The sequence below is a fragment of the Schistocerca serialis genome, chromosome 6, assembly GCF_023864345.2.
Source record: "Schistocerca serialis cubense isolate TAMUIC-IGC-003099 chromosome 6, iqSchSeri2.2, whole genome shotgun sequence".
NCBI lineage: Eukaryota > Metazoa > Arthropoda > Insecta > Orthoptera > Acrididae > Schistocerca > Schistocerca serialis.
The window spans coordinates 490,269,449-490,295,231 of record NC_064643.1 but is presented as its reverse complement, the minus strand read 5'-3'; positions in this window follow the sequence as shown (position 1 = coordinate 490,295,231).

The following is a 25,783-nucleotide window of genomic DNA, read 5'->3' as shown; positions in this document are numbered from 1 at the left end:
TGCACTTTCTAATTTACAACCTTTCATATCGCAGATCATCATTACGTATTAGTAGAATTGAGTATTCTGCATTTACAACTGCATTTACCATTGATACTGAGAATAAGTCATCTTAATTATTTATTGTGGTACATGAACACTGACAATAACAGCATACAGTTCGGATAGTAGCACAAGCAGCGGCGTTTGCATAGTTTGTCAGTGCTAACACATATACAATACTGCGTGAAATAACCAGAAGTCAGTGTGGGACGTACGACGAACGTATCCGTTTGGACAGTATGGTGAAATTTGACATTAATGGGCTATGGCAGCAGACGACCGACGGAATGCATATGCTAACAGCACGACATCGCCTGTAGCACATCTGTGGGCTCCTGATCTATGCGACTGGACCTTAGACGACAGGAAAACCGTGGCCTGATCAGATGAGTCCCGTTTTCAGTCGGTAAGAGCTGACAGCAGGGTTCGATTATGGCACAGACCCAACGAAGCAATGGTTCCAAATTGCCATCAGCCACTGGAAAACCGTGGTCTGCTCAGATCACTACCAATTTCAGTTTGTAAGAGCTGCCAGCAGGGTTCGAGTGTGGCAGAGACCCCACGAAGCAATGGACCCAAGTTGTCAACAAGGCATTGTCCAAGCCGGTGGTGGGTGTTCACATGTACCAACAGAACCGATCATTGACTGGAAATGGTTATATTCGTCTACTTCGAGACCATTTGCAGACGTTCATGGACATCAAGGCCCCAAACAACGATGGAATTTTTGTGCATGAAAATGCGCTATGTCACTAGACCATAGCTATTCGCGATTTATTTCAAGGACGTTCTGGACAGTTGGAGCTAATGATTTTGTCAGCCGGATCGCTCAGCATGAGTATCGTCGAATATTTATTGGACGTAATCGAGAAGTCAATGCGTGCTGGAAACATTTTTACTATTGTGGAAGGCAGTAAAAACAACATTGCTCAGTATTTCTGTGTGGCGCTTCCAGCGACTTATTGAGTCAAAGGCCGGCCGGAGTGGCCGAGTAGTTCTAGGCGCTACAGTCTGGAACCGTGCGACCGCTACGGTCGCAGGATCAAATCCTGCCTCGGGCATGGATGTGTGTGATGTCCTTAGGTTAGTTAGGTTTAATTAGTTCTATGTTCTAGGGGACTGATGACCTCAGAAGTTAAGTCCCATAGTGCTCAGAGCCATTTGAACCATTTGAACCATTGAGTCGAGGGCACGTCGAGTTGCTGCACTACGCAGATCCGACACGATGTTAGGAGGCATGACATGACTTTAGTTACCTCACTGTATAATATGGTAAGTATTTAATATGCTAGTAAGGCGTGAAATATACTGAAGTCCTCCAGTAACGATCAGTTAGGCAATGTGTATCTTTGGAAAACGATAGCGTTTCAAGGATCTTGGTTGATTTCCAAAAGCACAATTATTTTTTTTTCTAAAAATAGGGAACATCGATACCTCGTAATAGGGAACACGAAGATCTTTGTTGATTTGTTAGTATCAGCAAATACAAAAACTGTGTAACGTTTTAAGGCCACAACAGGCAGAATACGATAAGAGTCCTAAAAGTTACAGTACGTAAGCCAATGACACAAAGTAGACTTCTCTCTCGTTTTGCGTAGCTATTAAGTTATCAAATAATTACTGAAACGACGAGAGCAAGGAAAACTGTATATAGGTATTGTGACGGTTATGTGTCTAAGTCTTTTATATGTTTTGACGACCGTACGATAAAATAAATTCAAGTTGACATAAAGCGAATGTATAAATAGGTAAGAAGTATAAAACCTCAGTTTAAATACATTCTCGATTAAAATTCCACCAAAATGCGAATTAACAAGGCTGTTATATATTTCTGCAGCAAATCCACAAATGAGTGCATCGGAATCGTTAATAATTGTCTTTTAGAGTTGAACCGTTTCTCCTACTCTGAAATTTTTGTACACACTACCGTTGGAGTACTCCCTGGCCGTCTCTCTGTTTAGTTACCCACTACAATAGTTTTATTGTACTAGCACGAAGGTTCACCTCCTCTGACTATCCTGGTCCCCTACAGCCCTTATAATCCCCCAGACTTTTCAAGTAGAATGCATGGTGGAAAACGAGCAAGTTCTATAGTTATGCTTATCTATGCGTTCATGGGGACACTGTTGCAACAATAGGTACGTGCAGGAAAAATGCGTTCTACATAATTTCACCTTCCTCTGACTGTACCCCTGCGAATTCCAGAGCTCTGCTTTACTTTGTCTCCCGTAGAGGGAAATTACGTGCTGTGCTATGTGTATTTATGTTTTAACTGTTTCCGGGTTGTGCTTCTCTAGCGGCTGGCAAAAGCACTGAAATTTGCTTAGACAGGTGTTGGAAAGCGCTTGAAAACATTCCTTAGACTGCCCACAGTAGAACAACGGTTTTATCATGGATGTGACTCATCTTTATGTCTCGCAAGCTACCACACTGCTCATTAAGCTATTCGGCCATGTTATTCACTGCAGCATTACTGGCAACCCTTTGCCAGTGCATTAAAAGTGAAGTCCAAAGTCTGACGACACATTTCCTCTTTGATAAAACTTACTCCAATATGATTCATAATTAAGAAACCGATATTCTTCGTAAAGAAGCCACAAAATTTCGAACTTTCATTGACTTCAAACTTTCGCCATCTGAACTGTACTGTCTGATGACAGAGAATGTCTCTCAACAAAGGTAAGGTTATTGGAACGTGTCTCAATTCTTCACGGGAAGATATTACGCGCGTGTTCAGAATGCTATTTCGCGCAGACACCGGTTTCGCGATGTTCGCCTATCCAGATGGCTGATACCCGCTGTCTGCCATATTAGATTCAGTCACGGAAGTTTTTCGATGCACCTTCACCACAATGGGATTACTCCAACTCTGTTCTCCGCTTGCAGTAACAAACAGAAAGTGACAACAGTTACATTCCCTTTACATGTGCAGGAGAGGCACGTGTTATTGTTTACGCTGCAGTTACATCGTCTGAAATTATAGATTCTTTGCAGTGCAGGCGTTCTGTTTTCTTTGAGTAATCCCTCTTATACTAAGGAGCTGTTTGAATTTTTACAATCTGCCAAGATCTATTCGTGGAGATAAAAACATCACTGGGAACTACACCACTGGCCATTAAAATTGCTACATCACAGAGGTGACGTGCTACAGACGCGAAATTTAACCGACAGGAAGAAGATGCTGTGATATGCAAATGATTAGCTATTCAGAGCATTCACACAAGGTTGGCGCCGGTGGCGACACCTACAACGTGCTGACATGAGGAAAATTTCCAACCGATTTCTCATACACAAACAGCAGTTGACTGGCGTTGCCTGGTGCATCACTGTTGTGATGTCCCGGGTAAAGAGGAGAAATGCGTACCATCACGTTTCCGACGTTGACAAACGTCGGATTGAGGCCTATCGTGATTGCGGTTTATCGTATCGCGACATTGCTGCTCGCGTTGGTCGAGATCCAATGACTGTTGGCAGAATATGGAATCGGTGGGTTCAGGAGGGTAGTACGGAACGCCGTGCTGGATCCTAACGGCCTCGTATCACTAGCAGTCGAGATGACAGGCTTCTTGTCCGCATGGCTGTAGTGGATCGTGCAGCCACGTCTCGATCCCTGAGTCAACAGATGTGGACGTTTGCAAGACAACAACCATCTGCACGAACAGTTCGACGAAGTTTGCAGCAGCATCGACTATCAGCTCGGAGACCATGGCTGCGGTTACCCTTGACACTGCATCACAGACAGGAGCGCCTGCGATGATGTACTCAACGACGAACCTGGGTGTACGATTGGCAAACCGTCATTTTTTCTTATGAATCCAGGTTCTGTTTACAGCATCATGATGGTCACACCCGTGTTTGGCGACATCGCGGTGAACGCACATTGGAAGCGTATATTCGTCATCGCCATACTGGCGTATCACCCGGCGTGATGATATGGGGTGCCATTGGTTACACGTCTCGGTCACCTCTTGTTGGCATTGCCGGCACTTTGAACAGTGGACGGCACATTTCAGATGTGTTACGACCCGTGGCTCTAACCTCCATTCGATCCCTGCGAAACCCTACATTTCAGCAGGATAATGCACGACCGCATGTTGCAGGTCCTGTTCGGACCTTTCTGGATACAGAAAATGTTCGACTGCTACCCTGGCCAGCACATTCTCTAGATCTCTCACCAATTGAAAACGTGTGGTCAATGGTGGCCGAGCAATTGGCTCGTCATAATACGCCAGTCACTACTCTTGATGAACTGTGGTATCGTGTTTAAGCTGCATGGGCAGCTGTACCTGTACACGCCATTCAAGCTCTGTTTGACTCAATGGTTATTACGGCCAGAGGTGCTTGTTCTGGGTACTGATTTCTCAGGATCTATGCACCCAAACTGCGTGAAAATGTAATCACATGTCAGTTGTAGTATAATATATTTGTCCAATGAATACCCGTTTATCATCTGCATTTCTTCTAGGTGTAGCAATTTTAATGGCCTGTAGTGTATCTTAGAAGTTGTTTTATGTTACTAGGTATTTATCTGTGTACTTACTTCTGTTTCAGCATTGAAAATTTTTATTTCTATGTACCTATTATTTTCTTTTTATTTGGTAAACCTATAGCCCCAGATCAATTAACTCTATTAAACTACCTTACAAAATTTTACTTGGCATGTAAAACATCGCCGCGCGGGATTAGCCGACCGGTGTAGGGCGCTGCAGTCATGGACTGTGTGGTTGGTCCCGGCGGAGGTTCGAGTCCTCCCTCGGGCATGGTTGTGTGTGTTTATCCTTAGGATAATTTAGGTTAAGTAGTGTGTAAGCTTAGGGACTGATGACCTTAGCAGTTAAGTCCCATAAGATTTCACACACATTTGAACATATTTTTTTGTAAAACATCTTTGTTAAGAGTGTGCTTCTATCCTGAGTGCCACATAATACAATCGTTAATCGCTAATACTGTTTTACTTTTCTTCCATCACCTCCTTAAAATTACCTGAACATGTCGTAAAACTTCTTACATGTACGTCAATCAACAGTAGACTTCTTTTACCCATTCTTAAAATTTTATCTGTTTGCTCTCCTGTCATCAGTTTAAATTTTGTACTGTGTGTCAGTTATTTATCTGTTAGTTGGCTAAATAGCCGTTACCTGCCAAAGGTCAAATAAAGAAGACAATAGATAATATCGCTGGAGCAAGGAACATGATGGCTAATAGATGGTACGTTATACTACGTTGCATGTTCAGATTTGGAAAATGTGCTTTGTGTCTCAACCGTGAGTGGTAAAGAAGAGGAAATGTGTTTGTAAAATGTCGCATACAGAGAGAATATTCATAGTGAGGCGAAGGCACGTCATTTAGAAGTCCTTCCGTTGTCGCTCCATTAGCTGCCATGTTGTTTTTAGTGATTCTGAAGCTGTTAAGAAAGTAACAGATTTTTAGTAGAGTCCGTTAGAAACATAGCAGCTGAGAGTTATATTTTATGTTTTAAATGGAATGTGTGTCGTGTGCTCGGCATGGAAGTATGCATACAGAAGCAACGAAACTAAAATGTTTATCATTGTAACTGAGCAGCGGTTACAACTCTTAGCTGTTAGTATATTCCTTTTTCCGTCGTGCGTACCAGTTTAGAAAGAAAGTTTGTTTGTATAAATGTCTATGTATATTGTATTATGGAAAGTTTCCATGGAGAAAGAAACGCTGACAAAAAAGTGGATATTTGCAATCATAAGAGAAAATTGTTTTTCAGCAATCCACGTTTACATACGTTATTCATGTTGTGAAACAAATTTATACAGGGCGTCCCTGGGAAAATGGTTAATACTCAGAAATATGACGGGAACGATCATTCCAAGCAAAAAGTCCAGTAAAAATGGACTCTAAGATGCATAACTTAAGAACTTCTTCTTCGTCTTGTTCACGTCCTGTATTGGGCACAGTATTCCATCTCTTGTGTGGGCTTCCTACATTTCTTCTAACAGTGGGTTTGTAATTGAGATCCTTTACTGGAAATCTTCCTCTACGCATACCGTCCCCATGTTCCTCACATTTAATTCAATTTCTTTATTTTTTGTTTGGTTCATACATATTCCAAAATATTTCCTTATATCCTCATTACTTTTACGATATCCGCTTGTACATCCTTCCATTCTTTTTACAATTCTCATTTCTTGGGCCTGAATTCTACTTCCTTGGTGTCTTGTCGCCCATGCTTCATTTCCGTAAATATTGATACCTCTATCGTTTTGTTAAACTTCATGTGTGTTACTCTCCAGATTATATTCGTTCCACTTATGGAAGTTGATTTATTTAATCTTTGGTCCAAGTCATGGTTATATTCGTGATTGATGTCGCATTCTAGATACGTAAAATTTTTAACATACTCCAAGACTTTATTATTCAAGACTATTTTAAATCTCACTGGTTGTCTGCCCCGAACTGCCATCACTTTAGTTATATCTACAGACAATGTTAGGATGCAGTTTGATGCAACTTATAGATGCAACTTTGTAGACTCCCATCTGAAGGTCACCTTCATTCATCGTATTCAGAGTGGTTCATCCGCATATAACATTACAATTAGTCTAGTGTCACGATCTAAAATTACTCGTTTTATCTTCAACATTTTCCATTTACTGATAACTTTATCTATACACAGTGTGCCTGTTTTAACCTGAGACAACTAAATATCTCGAAAACGATGCAACATACGAAAAAAGTTCTAGGTAAGAAGTTAATACTAGTAAAGTGGACATCGGTCTGTGCTGCAACTGATCACCTCTTGCTTGGTCGGGGTTAACTTTTATGTTCAGATGGGAACCCCCAGCTCCATTTTAATTGAATATTCGTATACTACACCATAAAATATGTAAGGTTTACTCAAACTACTGTTTCCCATTCGTGATAGACGGCACTGTGATCGATAAATATTTCGTGTGGCTGTTTTTGCGATTGAGAACCGACACGTTTTATTTACGATGTAAAAGTAAACTTATGTATTCCAAAGGTTGATACTGGTGTTCAAAGGTTCCCTGATCCCTGGGTGTTGCAAATGTGAAGTACAGTACAAATAATATAGCTAGATACGGACAATTCTGGCATATAAGCAAATTGCGTTGTAACGTAGTTTTCTGTTCTCTGCGATGTTGATTGTGGTGACTCCCCAAACCATTGGAATGTCTGATTTCGGCGGCCGTCCTCGACAACTACAATCAGGATGACTGATCTTGCTGTGTGTTTTCATACAACCGCCATAACTCTCATGCTGGCCGCTACGCGGCTACCGGCAGAATACAAACCACATCCTCTGTAATAAGGCACAATGACCATGAAGTGATAGTGACACGCACATCTACGATGGACATTTACCGAAATCAAACACCGCAATGATGAGATGCAAGGGGACTCAACGAACTCAAACACCCCACTGATGTAGGCAAGGGAACTAAACGATATCAAGTATCCCGAAGGGAACAGAAAACCATTACAGCAACGTCGTTCCTGGATCACTCTATATGTAGTTACTAAGCAGACAAAGAAACGATCAATCATATTGTATCTCACAGTCAAATTTGCCACACTAAAGTAAATTTCGATATAAATTGCAATTGTTAGAATCAAAGGCTTACATTTGCATAGTCAGTGAAATATTGAATTAAATGCGACCGTTCTTAATTGCAAAAACAAGCTCTTGATATTTGTCGGTTACAGCGCCATCTTCTTCGAATGAAAAAAAAAAGAAATGGTTTGAGTAAACTGTACGTATTGTTTGCGTTTAATAAATTGGGGTTCCCATATGAAAACACTAAGGCGACTCAGGCTACGCATGAGGGGAAGCTAGGAGGAGACCACTTGTAGAACCGATGGATGTCTCCTTTACTAATACGATTCTTACACCTAGAACATTTTTTCCGTACTACGCATCGTTTTCGGGGTGTTTAATTGTCTCAAGTTAGACACCCAGTACACAGGGTGTCCAGAAAGAGTCTAAAAGGCTTTTAAGGGTGTTTTAGAGTAGACTGTTATCAGAAACAATTGTTAAGAAAAAATTCGATACTTTGCGCGGTTTCTGAGTGAATTAGCATGGAAGTTGCGCACGCAAACTCAAACGGCCCGCCAGATACATTTATAGTCAACTGTTCTCATAGCGTACATGATAGTTCACAAGACTACTCAGGGTTTGGCCGAGTTCGATCCTTACTACCGTCCCATACTCAATTTTCGTATCGCTCTCTTGTTCGGTTGTAGGAAACCAAACGAAGATGACGTTTGGCGACACCGTCTGTGGCGGGCAGCTTGAATTTGAGCACGCGACGTCGTGACTGGCTAACTTCAGTGCCAACTATCTGGGAAACTGGCGCAAAGTATCGCATTTCTTTCTTAACAATTAATTTCCGGCACAATCTACCCAGCAGCACTCTTACAAGCTTTACAGACTGTTTCTGACCACGCGGTAAACTGCAGAGTGTAGGAGAGACACAGCATCCTGGTTGTAGCCGTTCCTTTGTGTTCATTTGCTTTGTGATTGAATTTTCAATATCTATAACAATTTTGGTTTTTGTGTATGGATAGATTCCTAACAAAATTTATGAGGATGAATGGATAACTTTCTCCCGCCATTATACCCCATAGCATTTCTCTGCTTTCATTATCTTTTTAATGCCTTTTCGGAATCTATTAAAATGAGATGGGTTTCGCAATTGGATTCTAGTCTCCTGTCTATAACTTGTTATAGAGTGAAAGCACTGCCAAATGTTGATAACTCCTTACTAAAAGCTAATTGTTCTTCAGATATTAGATTTTCCATGGTATTTTTAGTTTTGAATTCAGGATTTTCGCATTAACTTATATGCAGGAGGAACATACCTCGATAGTTACTACATTTATTTTTTGATATGTTTAAAGACAGTTTTGACTTTCGAACTATATAATGAGTAGAGAATATAGGCTCAGAGTAATGGAAGTAGCAGCAATGAGACTAGCACTGGCAAAAAGGGCTTTCCTGGTCGAGAGAGATCTACAAGTATCAAATATAGGCTTTAATTTGAGAAAGAAACTTTTGAGAATGTACATTTGGAGCACAGCAAGTGGCAGTGGAGCATGTACTGTGGGAAAACCGGAACAGAAGGCAATGGAAGCATTCGGGATGAGGTGTTACAGAAGAATGTGAGAAAGTGGGTGTACAGATAAGTTAAGGAATGAGGAAGTTCTCTGCAGAAATCGGCGAGGGAAGGAATATTCGGCAAACACTGACAAGAAGAATGTACAGAATAATAGGACATCGGTTAAGACATCAGGGAACAGATTAAATACAGTTGGTGGTGGTGTGTTTATTGCTGCCAAAAGTAATTTATCCTGTGATTACACTGAAGTAGATAGTCTCTGCAAGTAAGTAGGGGCAGAGCTTATAGTTGAAAACCGGAATAATTTAATAATTGTTACTTCTTACTGACGACCCCCCTCCGACTAAGATGATACAGATGGTGAACAGTTCAAAGAAAACTTGAGTGTCATGTCAAACAAGTACACCACGCACAAATGTATTTGGTGGTGACTTGAATCACCCTTCCTATGTTGGCAATCGTACTTAATACCTTCTCAGAAAATTATTTGAACAACTAGTTCTGGAGTCCACTCGAAGTGTAAATGTTTGCGAAAATATAGTTGACCTCTTATCAACAAAGAATACTGATACAAAAAGGAGCACCATAAAAGATACGTGATTAGTGACAACAAAGTTGTTGTAGCTAGCCTGAATAGCGTCACATCCAAACTAGAAATACCTATTTAAAACAGCAAATATATACAAGGTGTGATTCAGAAGATTCAAGTCTGATTCATTTCTGAGTAGTGGAGCACGCGGACTGGTTCCGCCGGGTGGGGGAAGTAGTGGAGGGTCTCATGGAAAGAACTGATGCTGCGGCAGTTGCCTCCGGAACTTTCGAGAGTGTTCATCGCCTGCAGCGTGAGTGCGTGTCATTGGCCTCAGTCGAAAAGTGGGAGAGGCGGAAATGGAGCAGCACTTGGAGCAGCGTTATGCTATTAAGTTTTGCGTGCGACTGAACAAAACCTCCACGGAGGTTCTCAGTATATTTCAAGAGGCCTTTAAGGAAGAAGCCATATCCCGTGCAATGGTTTTCATGTGACGCAAACGTTTAAAAGTTGGCTGCGGGACTGTTGAAGACGACGCCCGCTGTAGGAGGCCATCATCAAGCCGAACGCATCAAAATGTGGAGAGAGTGCGGGAACTTTTAAACAATGACCGTCGTCTTAGTGTGAGTGCTCCGCCGCCTGAGGGATCGAGATCGCCGCGTCCGTCCGGCGATCAAGGGCGACTGGATTCTCCACCAAGACAACGTGCCCGCTCACACGTCGCGCGCTGCCGCCGAAGTTTTGGTCAAGTTCAACGTGACAAGACTGCCGCAGCCACCCTACAGCCCCGACTTGGCTCCAGTGAGTTTTTCCTCTTCCCCCGAATCAAGACAGACCTAAAAGGAAAGCGATTCGACTCCATCGACGCCATCCAGCAGGCTTCGGCGAGAGCCCTTGACAGCATGACGCCCGAGGCCTTGCAGAAGGGCTACGAACAGTGGAAGACGTGCTGGCAGTGCTGTGTTGGTGCTGAAGGATCATATTTTTAAGAATTTTAGTTCGCTGTACTTAAATGACCAATAAATTTCTAGTTCTGAGTTCAGTCTTGAAACTTTTGAATTACACCCTGAATATTCGCTTGATTCATTCCTAAGTGACAGTCTCTCACTCCTTTCAGTGTGACTATGTAACAGTGGACAAGATGCGGATTAAATACAAACAAATAGTATCGATGGTAATAGAGAGATATGTACAAAGTAAATTAATAAGAGGTGGTACTGATACCCCATGGTACATAAAACAGGTCAGAACACTATTGCAGCAGCAACGAAAAAAGCATGCCAAATTTAAAAGAATGTAAAATCCCCAAGATTGGCGGAGATCTAAAGAAGCTCGAAATCTAGTGCGAAGTACAATGCGTGACGCATTTAGTAGTTTCCACATCAAAACTGTGTCGTGTTGTGTCTCGTGGCAGAAGATCCAAACAGATTCTGTTAGTATGTAAAGTACACCAATGACAAGGAGCAATCAGTGCCATCACCGCGCAATAACAATGGTGATGTCATGATGGGCAGGACCACTAAACCAGAGTTACCAAACACAGTCTTTCGAAACTCCTCCATTAAAGAAGACGAAGTAAATATTCCAAAATTCGTATCACGAACAACTGCCAACACGACTAACTTAGAAGTAGATATTCTTGCTGTAGCGAAGTAGCTCAAAGCACTTAAGATGGCGTACTAGTCAGTTTCCTTTCAGAGTATGCTGATACAATGGCTCCATACTTAGCAATCATATACAACCGCTCACTCGTAGGGTAATCCGTACCCAGAGGCTGGAAAGTGGCACAAGCCACATCATTACCCAAGAAATTCTTAAATGATTAAAGGCAGAAAAACCTCCAAGTATGTTGCCATTTTCATTACATACGTCTTCCAAAATGTGCCTACTATTTTTAGAATTGGTGTATTTCCAGTTCTACCACTGAGATCTTCCAGCTGTAATACCGTAATTTTATTGTGTCTGTTTAATATCCCTTGTAACTGTTTGTAAAAGGCCTTGGACTCTTCAATTTTTCCTTATTCATTCCTCTTGGACCTTTAATTCCTCTAGTACAATGCGTCCATTTACATCTTCACAGTCCATTTTGTATGAGCGTTGATGGCAACACTTTCACTTGCTGTTTTTTTCCTGTTTTACCCCACTATAGATTGTAATGTAATCATATACATACTTAGTTCCACATTTTGGTCTTTGTTTCTGTAACTGCTGCAGAATCAATTTTCTTTTCTTTCAAGAGTTTAGCTAGTTCAGCTTGCTTAAGAGCAATTCCCCTAACGTTCCAAGCTAACTTTCCAAACTTCATTAAACCATTATCTCTTGTTCCTATCACCTTTCCATGTCGTATCCAGCCAATCCATTCCGTTTACGAGGCTAGATTGAATTACTGAAAGTACGTTAGCCCTTGAATGTAGTACTGCCTCAACGCACCTAAAAGTGTTCGATGGGAGAGGTTGTCTTATTTTCCATTCCGTCCCCTTAGTACTTTGATGGCTATGAGCGTTTCTTCGATGCTGTGAAACTAATCTCTTTTACTGCAAGCTCTGCTGAGAGGTGCTACTATGGCCACAAAATTTCCGGTAAACACATGCTCTAAAGTGTATACTTCAAGAGTTATGAGAGATTGTTCATCTTCAGACCCTACGTTTCCTGGACATTTTAGCTTCGAATGACCGTTCCTGTCACATCCCTGGGTATTGACCATTCCTCTTGGAATAGGAGTGTATATGAAGTGAATGATATTAGAGGACTACTTAATGCAACGCTATGTACTTTTCGAATGAACCTATACCAATTAATGTATTTTATTCGGTCCTCGTGTGTAGCAGGCTGGACATTAATTCTCTGTTTTGCTTTAAGTGCAGTTACAGTTCCTTCTACGTTGTAACTACGCTTGACATCTTAGCTGTCTCCAGAATTTTTTTCTCTGTGTTATTTGTTTTGTACTGTTGGTTACACTGAGCTGTTCTGCTCACTGCGTTCTGGCGGACACTACTGTCTATCTCTCTGCAATGTCTTCCAGAAAGAAACGTATGTACTAACGTGATATTCAGTTTTATGTTATTATTTTTCGTCGTTTTTGTTGTAAATAGATCAAAAAATTCTGTTCTAGTCTCTGTAGTAACCTAACACTGTTAGTTCTTCAGTGTTAATATAATTTACCATGCCTTAGGATTCTTTCTTACATAACGCAGATTTTCGTTGAAAAAAGTCGTAGGCTTACCAACTGACTCAGAGTGCTTGGAACTTCGATGAAGTTTTAATAAAGAAGTCCTCATGCTTTGGTTTGAAAGCGTCCCTCAGCGTACAACGCATTGGAGAATTGTTATCACTGGTTTCTGTGCAGGCCTTTACTGTAAAGCCAAATTGTAAGTAGATATCATCGTACTTGAAGTTACGTGTTTTTTTATTTGGATGTAGAAGGAGCTTCCTGACTTAAAAATTGGCTCATTGTTACCTTAAAACACACTCATGCATGCTTCACATAGTCAAGGTAAGCTTCACATCATAATTACAGTAGCCAAGAATCAACTCGTTGTAATACGCACACTCCGGTTCCAGATATAAGCTTTCTTCGTATCACGATGCCATTTGATGCAACGACCAGCAGAGCGACAATAAACCGTTCACTGCATAACGATTACAGCGGCACCACTCATTGAAGCATCGCATAAGCAGTTGCAAATCGGCACGAAAACTTTCGAATAACTACCGACAAGACGCAAATGTAATATCATTAGTGTCAGAACGAGACGAATCATTTCCGGTGAAGGAGAAGAGTGGGAAGGGTACAGTCCGTCCTCCCTATGTCCTGTGTACAGACCGAAATAAACATTTTTCTATAAATCTCTTTCTTTAACATTACACAGATACAACAGTTATCGAACAGTTTCCTTCCTATCATTTTACTTTAAAACACAGTAACGTAAGGGAATAACTTGACTTATATTAGTATGTGTTTTGCTTACTTGTACGCGTACCACCTGAAATGCCTTTGTGTAACACCAGTGGTGCTCGTACCACTGTCTGGGAACCCATGTTATACCGCCTTCCTTCTTTCCCAATGCAGTTCTGGTGTCTGAGAACGATCGTTCTGCGGTCACTTTGCATTCATCGACTCGTTCTCTCTTATTGAAGTGCACGGGAGGGCAGGCTAGTCTTGACTTAGTACGCAAGTTGAGTGTACGATCTTCCTGTTGTAAAGTAGCGCTGAGAAGAAGAAATGACCGATTGTTGGGATTAGATGACCATTAACGAAACTGTTTTATGAGACTGTATATGGTGTAAGATGAAAATTAAGCGATACTGTGTATACAACTGTAAATGTGCTCCATTAGAGGAAGAATAATGTCTGGAATAACTTCCATATGCTATAGTCTACGTTTCAGACAAAAAAATATACAAATTTCGGCCAATGCAAACGAAGTGGTTGTATTCTTACTGATTTCACCTCTACTGTGAGGAAGCATATGTGCTCTGTTAGACGAAAACCAGGCATAGGGTAACGTCACTTTTATGCCTCTGCGCTCTAAAACCGTGCTATATATGTGTTCTTTTGGTAATGCAACTTGCGTTTATGAGATAACATCTACACTATGTGATCAGAAGTATCTGGACACCTGACTGAAAATGGCTTACAAGTTCGTGGCGCCGTCCATCAGTAATGCTGGAATTCAATACGGTGTTGGCCGACCCTTAGCCTTGATAGCATCCATTCTCACAGGCATACGTTCAATCAGGTGCTAGAAGGTTTCTTGGGGAATGGTAGCCCATTCTTCACAGAGTGCTGCAATGAGGAGAGGTATCGATGTCGGTCGTTGAGGTCTGGTACGAAGTTTGAGTTCAAAAACATCCCAGAGGTGTTCTATAGAATTCAGGTCAGGACTCTGTGCACGCTGGTCAATTACATTGATGTTATTGTGTAACCACTCTGCCACAGGACGTGCATTGTGAACATGTCCTCGATCACGTTCAAAGATGCAGTCGTCATCCCCGAATTGCTCTTCAACATTGGGAAGCAAGAAGGTACTTAAAACATCAATGTAGGCCTGTGCTGTGATAGTGCCACGCAAAAAAACAAGGGGTGCAAGACCCCTCCATGAAAAACACGAACACACCATAACACCACCGCCTCCGATTTTTACTGTTGGCACCACACACGCTGGCAGATGACGTTCACTGGGCATTCGCCTAATCCAGGACCACTGTTAAATCGTCCAGTGTTTACTTACACCAAACGAAGCATCGTTTGGCATTTATCGCCGTGATGTGCGGCTTATGAGCAGTCACTTGACCATGACATCCAAGTTTTATCACGTCCTACCTAAATGTCATAGTACTTGCTGTGGATCCTGATGCAGTCTGGAATTCCTGTGTGATGGTCTGGATAGATGTCTGTCTATTACACATTACGACCATCTTCACTGTCGGCGGTCTCTGTCAGTCAACAGACGAGGTGAGCCTGTACGATTTTGTGCTGTACATGTCCCTTCACGTTTCCACTTCATTATCACAACGGAAACACGGGAATAGGGATGTTTAGGAGCGTGGAAATCTCGCGTACAGACGTATGATACAAGAGAACCCAATCACCTGACCAAGTTCAAAGTCCATGAGTTCCGTGAAGCGCCCCATTCTGCTCTCTCAGAATGTCTAATGACTACTGATGTCGCTGATATGGAGTACCTGGCAGTAGGTGGCAGTATAATGCACCTAATATGAAAAACGTCTGTTTTTGGGGGTGTCCGAATAGTTTTGATCACATTGTTGCTGTGCAACTTATCATCCAGTTCCGTAGCTATTTCGACAACTGTTTTAAATTTAATTTGGTAATCTATCTTCATTTAGAGAATGCAATTCATCGTCTTCCCATATTTTCTTCAACTGTCTGCACAGACTCAGTAACACATCAAAAGTGTCTGCATCTGTGTGTGTGTGTCAAAGTAATTGTTAGACATTTGAATAAAGATTCTCTAAATTTACAGCAATCTTCTAGTATATATATATGATGTGCCCATAATTAAGGTTCCAATTTCGAAACGCTTTGGGAAGAGAAACACTGGTCAGAATGGCGTCAAATTTCAACAGCATATCACTGCACAGCCGGAAACGTTACACGGAAAAAAGGAAAGAAAATTTGATAAACAGATGGTGCTGTAAGCGTCCGTATACGCTTAAAAACAGAAGCACAGTAACCAGCTGCACCCTATTTGTGTCGGAGACACTCAACATTTCTGTCTCCATGAAGGATCATGTACTTCTACTAAAGGGCTTTCACGAGAATGGTGATCATGAGCTAGCAGCCCTGCGGAAGTTCTGGACAATCAAGGCTATGAAAAAAGGCCTTGGACTGGAGAAAATTATTATAAAATTCGAAAAGACAAGTATTTTTGAAGTGCAATGTAGCTGAATGAGGAAAGCAGTTGATTCGACGCCTGTCTGACATGTGGCCACAGCTTTGTAGCACGGGTAGAGTGGTGGTATGCAAACATGCACTGCGTGTTTGCAGTGCATGGGGAATCGTCTGAACATTAGAGATGCCCAAGAGCACAGTGTATAAAGTCCTACGAAACTTACGGTATTGCTATCCATACAAAATAACCCAAGTTTAGCAGTTGCTTGCTACTGACCTGCCAGCAACGTAGACGTTCGCCCTGGAATTTTTTGCTGTCTTTGGAGTGCACCTTTTGAAACGATTGGTTTAGATATTCTCGGACCTTTTAACAGGACAGCAGTCGGTAAGAAGTATATGCTAACGATAATATAGCACTTTCCCAGTTCACAGCAATGGTAACAATTCTGGACCAGGGAGCAAGCACATTTGTAAACAGAATGATCAATAACTGGATAATAACATTTGACAAAAAAAAATGGCTCCGAGCACTATGTGACTTAACTTCTGAGGTCATCAGTCGCCTAGAACTCAGAAATGATTATACCTAATTAACCTAAGGACATCACACACATCCATGCCTGAGGCAGGATTCGAACCTGCGACCGTAGCGGCCGCTCCGCTCCAGACTGTAGCGCCTAGAACCGCACGGCCAATCCGGCCGGCTAACATTTGACATTCCTGATATATTAGAACTCTAATTATCTGAACTCTGGCTATCTGATTTGTTGATTATTCAAATTGCAAAATAATGATTATCCCTACACGCGCTTTTGTCCTTCCTTCCACGAAGATGGTGCAGACAAAGCGTGAACATCGTTGGGATGATGAGTCATTGTCGTCAGGTGGCTGGCCCAACCGACCTGTTACTGTTCCTTTTCATTAATAGTCAGTCTGTGCGTCGTGTACCTACTGACTGTTCACGTTCTGCTTGTGAGTGCGTTTTGTCGTTCACCAATGCTTCCAAAAGAAAGCATGTTGCGATATCATTAGCAGATAAACTAAATCTATAGAGCAATCAGATAAAGGAATTATGGGTAAACAGTTAGCTGAGATGTATGGTGGTGGACAAGCAACAATTTCAGTCATTAACAGTAGCAAACCATCACTTTTAGACTTCTTGTCAATGCCTGAAAACGAAGGCAGAAGCTCTTCAAGAAACACAATGGAGGCCAGGAGCTTGGGGCTTGGTTAAAGTAATCACATTAAAAAGTGCGTATAACAAGTTGAATGATATATCAACTGAAGAAGAGAAGGAAAAGGAGAAATAGAAAAAAAGGCACAAGCAAAGGAAATGACGTATCACTTGAGAAATTAAGAAACATTCTTTTGCAAATTCCTAGATGTTCAGAAGATAGTGCTGAAGATACAGTAGAATGGATGGTGTATGATTCGTCAGACACTGGGTTTCAAATTATAAGTAATGATGAACTTGTTGCAAGTGTGAGAGAAGAAAGTGTCGAGCAAGAGAATGACCTTAATGTCGAAGTTGGAGCAGACATGGAACCATCAGCTGGTGAAGCGTTTGCCGGCTTTGAAATTGCATTGAAGTGGATGCAGCGCCAGCCCGATTATGAGCACTTGTAACTTCTCACTGTCAAGATAATGCGCAACTTGGCTGTCTGAAAACGGGCGAAGACAGTCAAACAGCTTAATCTGACAGAGATGTTCAGCAAGCAATGACTTTCAGCACTTGTACAGTACAGTTCGCATTATAACATATATGTTCAAGTGTTCCATTTTAGGCCAGCCGGTGTGGCCGAGCGGTTCTAGGCGCTACAGTCTGGAGCCGCGCAACCGCTATGGTCGCAGGTTCGAATCCTGCCTCGGGCATGGATGTGTGTAATGTCGTTAGGTTAGTTAGGTTTAAGTAGTTCTAAGTTCTAGGGGATTGATGACCTCAGAAGTTAAGCCCCATAGTGCTCAGAGCCATGTTCCATTTTAGTTAAGTAAAATCTCTTTCTCTTTAAAAAAATTTTTGTCCCAGTTTCAACGTACAGTACTGTAAATAGATTATGTAATTACTGCAATGAAAAGAACATAGACCCTTTTTTCGAAGAACACCCAATTATCCGAATTTTTGATTATCTGAATGGTTCTGGTCCCAATTAATTCGAATAACTGGAGCTCTACTGTGCTATAATTACAGATCAGGGTACGAAGTTAATGTCACAGCTTTTGAAGCAGTTCTGTCACCTGACTGGTATCCAGAAACTTTGAACTAGCCCTTTCATCCACACGCGAACAGTCATACTGAACGAGTTCACCATACAATTTCAAAGAAGACAAGTCACTATGTGAATAGTCAACGTGATAATTTGGATACATGTGTGCAGTAGGTTGTCTCAGCATATAATTAAAAAATACACAGTAGTGCAGGATTCTCACACAGTTGTACAAAGTAAAAAGGTGCCCACTCTTTCTAAGATTCTGAAACCTAAATTAGATGCCAACAAGAAGACAGCGACGAAGTTTCCAAAATGGATAAGGGAAGTTTGGCGCAGGGCCAAATGAGCAAATACAAAACTACTCGAACATCAAGTAAAGATGAGGCAACGTTCAGCGACATTACTGCGGTATCGAGTCGGACAGTGTGTTTTGGTAAATGGTCTTACACACCAAAAGGAAAAACGAAAAAGTCTTTAACTGATTACCAGGATTCATATCAGGTGATAGACACGACATCACCAGTGAATGTGAAGATACCGTTTTCGGCGAAAACATCGATTATTCGTATCAGCCAAGTAAACTCCTTCAGTGTAGTGATAGAAACTTAGCCACTGACTTCAACACCACAAGGGGTATAGAATAAAAATTCTAGGAAGGCGAATAAGCCAGGAGTTAGAATGGTTCAGGGTTCACATAGCACACCATATGCATAATGACCAGATATTTAGTTTCCTTTTCTTAACTGTGTACATTTGCTTTTGTTCCGGCCGTTGGGGTCTGTATTGTTTTGGTTTGGTGTTTCCCTCCCTCACTCCTTCTAATAACTTCGGTACATATCAAAATACTACTGAATACTAAACAACACGCACTCATTAAACCACTTTGCTTAAACAAGAGAAAAAAGCAGATAACATGCCAGCACAGGAAGCCAAGAAGAATATGATAATTTTACTGTTCATAAGTACACACTTGCAAACTTGTGTACATTGTTAGCAGTGCAGAAGAGACAGAACGTGCCGCCTTAACTAGTCTAAATGTAGCAACTGCACTTAGAGGTGTCATAAGAAGACCTTCCAGGATGCAAAAATCGCATAATAAACCATGAACTTAAACACTAGAGTAGACGAGAGTGCTGACGGAGTCATAAAACGAAGGCTCATTCGTCAGTGTGCGGTTATCACGTCGTCACCTGCTATGAAACCTCCACCCTCCACAAGCCATTCCATCGGCTTTACGGATACCAACGGAAGACCAACTCTACCAAGATGCCGAATGCTCTGATGAAGTTAACAAGTGTCCACAACCTGCCACCAACATGTAGCCCAATTCTGCAAATCCACAGCCATCAGGCCTTGGAAGGGACTTCTGATCTGCAAGCCACTTTCCTGCCAGTCACATCGGTGACTGACTAACGATAGGGGCTGGGCCAGTCTTTGGTGTACGAAGAACCGATCTGCCACATGCAAGCTGTTCAACCTTGACGCTGGGCGCTTGTGTCGCCACTGCTGGGATAGGACAAGTACCGCCATACCGCCACTCAGCATTAGAAAATTGTAGCGAAATGCAGGAAGATCTGCAGCGGATAGGCACTTGGTGCAGGGAGTGGCAACTGACCCTTAACATAGACAAATGTAATGTATTGCGAATACATAGAAAGAAGGATCCTTTATTGTATGATTATATGACAGCGGAACAAACACTGGTAGCAGTTACGTCTGTAAAATATCTGGGAGTATGCGTGCGGAACGATTTGAGGTGGAATGATCATATAAAATTAATTGTTCGTAAGGCGGGTACCAGGTTGAGATTTATTGGGAGAGTGCTTAGAAAATGTAGTCCATCAACAAAGAAGGTGGCTTACAAAACACTCGTTCGACCTATACTTGAGTATTGCTCATCAGTGTAGGGATCCGTACCAGGTCGGGTTGACGGAGGAGATAGAGAAGATCCAAAGAAGAGCGGCGCGTTTCGTCACCGGGTTATTTGGTAACCGTGATAGCGTTACGGAGATGTTTAATAAACTCGAGTGGTAGACTCTGCAAGAGAGGCGCTCTGCATCGCGGTGTAGCTTGCTCGCCAGGTTTCGAGAGGGTGCGTTTCTGGATGAGGTATCGAATATATTGCTTCCCCATACTTATACCTCCCGAGGAGATCACGAATGTAAAATTAGAGAGATTAGAGCGCGCACGGAGGCTTTCAGACAGTCGTTCTTCCCGCGAACCATACGCGACTGGAACAGGAAAGGGAGGTAATGACAGTGGCACGTAAAGTGCCCTCCGCCACACACCGTTGGGTGGCTTGCGGAGTATCAATGTAGATGTAGGCTGTCTTTTGTGTCGCTGCTTTGTTTTTCGCCAGCATGCCATCTCGACAACTGACAACAGGGGCATGCAGCTTTCTGGGACTAAGCGTAAATGCAGCTTCAGTCATCAAGAGTGCTGAGTTTCTGAAGGACGTCGACAGCCGCTCCAGGCTGCAGCAATGCACGGCCGCTGCATCGTCCTTCGATACTGCTGTGCCACCTCATGCTTTCAAGCGGTTCTGAGTCAGCACGGTCACTGTTGCGCAGTGCTGGAAAGACGAAAAGGTGATGGCAAAACTCTCGCCAGTAAGTGATTGTTAAACTGTATGATGTAGGATTGTCGCCTTGACGCTATACAGGATCATTCACCCCTGCTCTCCTCTCGACCACCTGAAAACGACGCTTCCCTGTTACACGTAAAAGACTGCTGACACATGATGGTTCCTCTAAATATTATAAGAGCCCGTTTGACTGCTGCCCGGTAGCGTGCCATCAGCTGTCAACACGAGTACACAGAAAATATCCTAAAAGCCAAATGTATGTGATCCGAAACATTTGTGCATGTTTTGCATAATCAAGCTTTTATTGTATAGTGTACCATGTTACACTGGAACGTCTCCTTCAACAAGGTATGTTCACCTCAAGCATGTTATATTTTATATTCTTGACTTGGGATTTTCGATAACCGTTCGTATTCATGTTACAAAAATGGTTCAAATGGCTCTGAGCACTATGGGACTTAACATCTATGGTCATCAGTCCCCTAGAACTTAGAACTACTTAAACCTAACTAACCTAAGGACAGCACACAACACCCAGCCATCACGAGGCAGAGAAAATCCCTGACCCCGCCGGGAATCGAACCCGGGAACCCGGGCGTGGGAAGCGAGAACGCTACCGCACGACCATGAGATGCGGGCTTCATGTTACAGTTGTTCGCAAACATGTCCATGACTAAGTCACAGTGTGCTGTGTACAGTGGTATAATGGTCATGTATGTAGATGGTATGTAATATGTGTATTAAAATTTCTTCTTTATAATGAATAACGATTATCAGACTGTAACACAGTTTTCTTTAGTATTTTTTCAGGTCTGAAGACGGCATTTTAACTTGCCAAATAAAACCGACAAACTGTAGTTTTGCATTCCTGACAGGAAATGGATGAAGAAAGGTTCTGTCAATATGTGTCTGGAAATGGAGGGTGTGCGTGAAACGACAGCAAATCGTCCTGGAAGAAAGTATAGAGCTTCACCACGTTCATGTCACAACAGATGTTCAAAGTGGCCTTCATGAACTGTAATGCACTCGTTTTTACGACCCATCATAGATTTATGGCGAAGGAAACCTTGTAACTATGATCGTCTGGTGCAAAAAACATCGACAAAATTCTTCCCGTAGAGAGAAATTCACTGCTCATAATCCTTATACTCATTGCAGGTGGTAGGGATAGCAGCGGTAGTCATGCAAGATACATGTAATCGAACATCGGCTTACGCAATGTTGGCAAGCCACTTACCTGGAGATTGTACTTGGGTTCGCCTCAATATCCTGTAGAAGCGGCCCTCCAAGTCTTGTGTAGGCCTAATACACCCCCTCCCTGCTCGTTCGTCTGCCTGAAAGGACTCTTGGTGACACAAACAACCAAAAATGGGGAGTCGTGACTGCTGTCTGTGACGGTACTTGTTTTGGCATAGCTGTGCAGCCTCTCGATCGTTTACATCAGCTGCCTCTGGACCGTCGACCGTTTCCACCTGCTTGGCAGTATATAACCACCGTCTTGGCTTGTTCCCGACATGAATACTGGACCATTCTGATGCTTACAATATGCTGCGTCAATCACACAGCCTGAAATTCAGTGACCGCTCTCCTGCTAACAGTGCCAGGTAACCATAAAACTGTGAGGCACAACACAACACGTTTTATACAAACTCGAGGGAGACATGAGAGGTCAGTGACTTTTCTACATAGAAGTTCACTTGCCGTTCACCTCGGAGTCACAGCCATTTAGTTTCTGTTCACATCAGAGTCATAGTCAACCTCTCTAACAAAACTATGTGTTCCTAACGTTGATGTCAATCAAATGAAAAACAACTCCTCAATGCGGATTGATAACGGAGGTCAGCGCATATGGAATGGGCTCTCAAATATGTGTCTCGAAGACACTTTAACTAGGAGAACCCAGTACGTTGTCCTGGACGGTGAGTATTCACAACGGACAAAGGTATCGCCTAAGTGCCCCATAACCGGTTTGTCAGATGTTGTGGACAGTAGCGTGCGACTGTTTGCTGACGACACTGTAGTGTAAGGGAAAGAGTAATCGTTGAATGACTGACAGGATGACTTGGATAGAATTTCTGTTTTGGTAAAGTGATTGAAAATTTTCTCAAGATACAGGAAATTGTAAGTTAATCGACGTGAAAAAGGAAAAAAAATGTGGTATACTACATAGAGGAGCCAAAGAACTGGCATGCCTGCCTAATATTGTATAGGGCCCCCGCGAGCCTGCAGAAGTGCCTCAGTACGACGTGACATGGACTCGACTAATGTCTGAAGTGGTGCTGTTGGGAACCGACACCATGAATCCTGCAGGGCTGTTCATAAATTCGTAAGAATACGAGGGGGTGGCGATCTCTTCTGAGCAGCACGTTGCAAGGCACCCCAGAAACGCTCAATAATTTTCATGTCTGGGGAGTCTGGTGGCCATCGGAAGAGTGTAAACTCAGAAGAGTGTTTCTAGAACCATTCTGTAGCAATTCTGGACTTATGGGGGATCGCATTGTCGTGGTGGAACTGCACAAGTCCGTAGGAATTCACAAAGGACATGAATGAATGCAGGTGATCTTGACAGGACGCTTACATACGTGTCACCTGCCCGAATCGTATCTAGATGTGTCAGACGTCCGGTATCAGTCCAACCGCACACGCCGCACACCATTACAAAGCATCCACCAGCTTGAACAATCTCCTGCTGACGTGTAGGATACATGGATTCCTGAGACTGTCTCCACACTCTTAAGCGTCCATCTGCTCGAAAAAATTTAAAACGGGGCTCCTCCAACAGGGAAACATGTTTCCAGACATGAATAGTCCAATGCTGATGTTGACGGATCCAAGCGAGGAGCAAAGCTTTGCGTCGCGTAGTCATCAAGGGTACATGAGTGGGCCTTCGGCTCCGAAAGTCCAAATCGGTGATGTCTCGTTGAATGGGTCTCAGGCTGACATATTTTGATGGCCTAGCATTGAAAGCTGCAGCGATTTGCGGAAGGATTGCACTTACGTCACGCTGAACGATTCTTTTCAGTCGTCGTTGATCCCGTTCTTACAGGATCTTTTTCCAGCCGCAGCAATATCGGAGATTTGATATTTTAGAGGATTCCTGTTAGTCACGGTACACTCGTGAAATGGTCGTCCGGGAAAATCCCCACTTCATCATTACCTCGGAGAACTGTGTCCCATCGCCCGTGCGCCGACTGTAACACCACGTGCAAACTCATTTAAAGCTTGATAATCTGGCATTGAATCAGCAGTAACCGACCAACAAATGCGCCACACACTTGTTGTCTTATATGGGCGTTGCCGAAAGCAGGTTCGTATTCTACCTGTTTACGTATCTCTGTATTTGAATACGCATGCCTATGCCAGTTTCTTTGGCGCTTCAGTGTACTTGACATAATCAATCAGTTAAATGTTTACTGTAGGTGTAACGTTGCAAAGTGATTTGAAATTGAATGAGGACATCAGGTTCGTTGTATGTGAGGTGGATGGTAGGGCAGTTAAGATTTTATGCAGAACACTTGTGCGACCACGTTGTGAGTACTGCTCGAGGGTTTAGGATTCCCACCAGGCTAGATTAAAGGAAGACATCGAAGCTGTTCGGAGACGTGTTGCTAGATTTGCTACCAAATGGTTTGATCCACATGCGAGTATTAAGAAAATGTTCCATAAACTCAAATGGGAATCCTGGAGGGAAGAACACGTTCTTTTCAAGAAACCGTATTAAGAAAGTTTACAGAAGAGGTATTTACGACAGAGTGCAGAACGTTTCTACTGACACCAACGTAAATGTCGAGCGACGTCCGCGACGATAAGATAAATGAGGGCTGATACGGAAGCATATGGATCGTCTTTATTCCTTAGCTCCATCTGGGACTGGAAAAGGATAGGGAATAACTAGCAGTGGTACCAGGTACCTTTCGCCTTGTACTGTATGGTGAGCTGCGGAGTAGAGCGTGTAGATACAGATGTAGGAAGAACGCTTTCAGTGTTGTAATTACTTGGTCAAATGATATCTGTAACATTATGTGATTGTCCTACCATTTTAAATCATTCACTAACCGAGCAGTCGCTCGGCAACAGCTACAGTTAGCAAACAACGTTGCGAGATGTAAAGAAAACGAACGTCGTGTGACGTGACGTGTTTATTGTGGAAGCGCCGTCAGAGATGCTGTGAGCTATTGACTTTGAAAGCCGCTGCGCGAAAAGCGGACAAAAGAAGAACATTTTTTACACATTCTTTTGTTGTACGAGATTTTCTCGATAAACAGTTACTCATTCTTCTGTCTCTGGCAATTTGTGTCGGTCACGCATGGGTAATTTCCAAGAATGATTGCCTATCGAAGTTGGAGGGCTCCAAACGATACATGTCGAAGATGCGATAGTAAATCGATTATGGTATTATCGTGGCGCGCGTTAAGATAAATTATTTGTGATTGTCATTTTTGTCAGTTTTGCGTTGTTTCTTCAGTTCGAGTACATTGCGTTCCCGCCGTAATTGCTTGCGATTCCATTGGGAAATCGACACAGTTTCTCTTCATAGCGAGTGTAATGTGTGTTGCTTCTCACGTTTCTTCCGCGGATTGCCTCACATGGAAAACTCTAATTCCATGCATGTCCAGTACAGACAAATGTTTCACTTTGGCGGAAATATAGACTTCTGCCGGACGACGAAAGGTGGGACTGTGTTGACTGTGGTGCTGCGAAGTCTGTGAAACTGCGTAAGAGGAGTGTGGACACTGAGATTCATTTGCAATTTCATTGCGGACTTTGCGGAAAGTGAACCCATCAGGAAAAATACGTGGTTCGAGTCCTCTAGATTATCGATTGAGACGAGCGTAATTTTTGTGTCGTGCTGGACTCGAGATTATACGTTGCGGGCTACAGCATCAGTAACTGAGTTATCGGCAAATACCGTGTGTGACTACTTCGGGTTTTGCCGAGCAGTGTGCTACGTGACAGTGA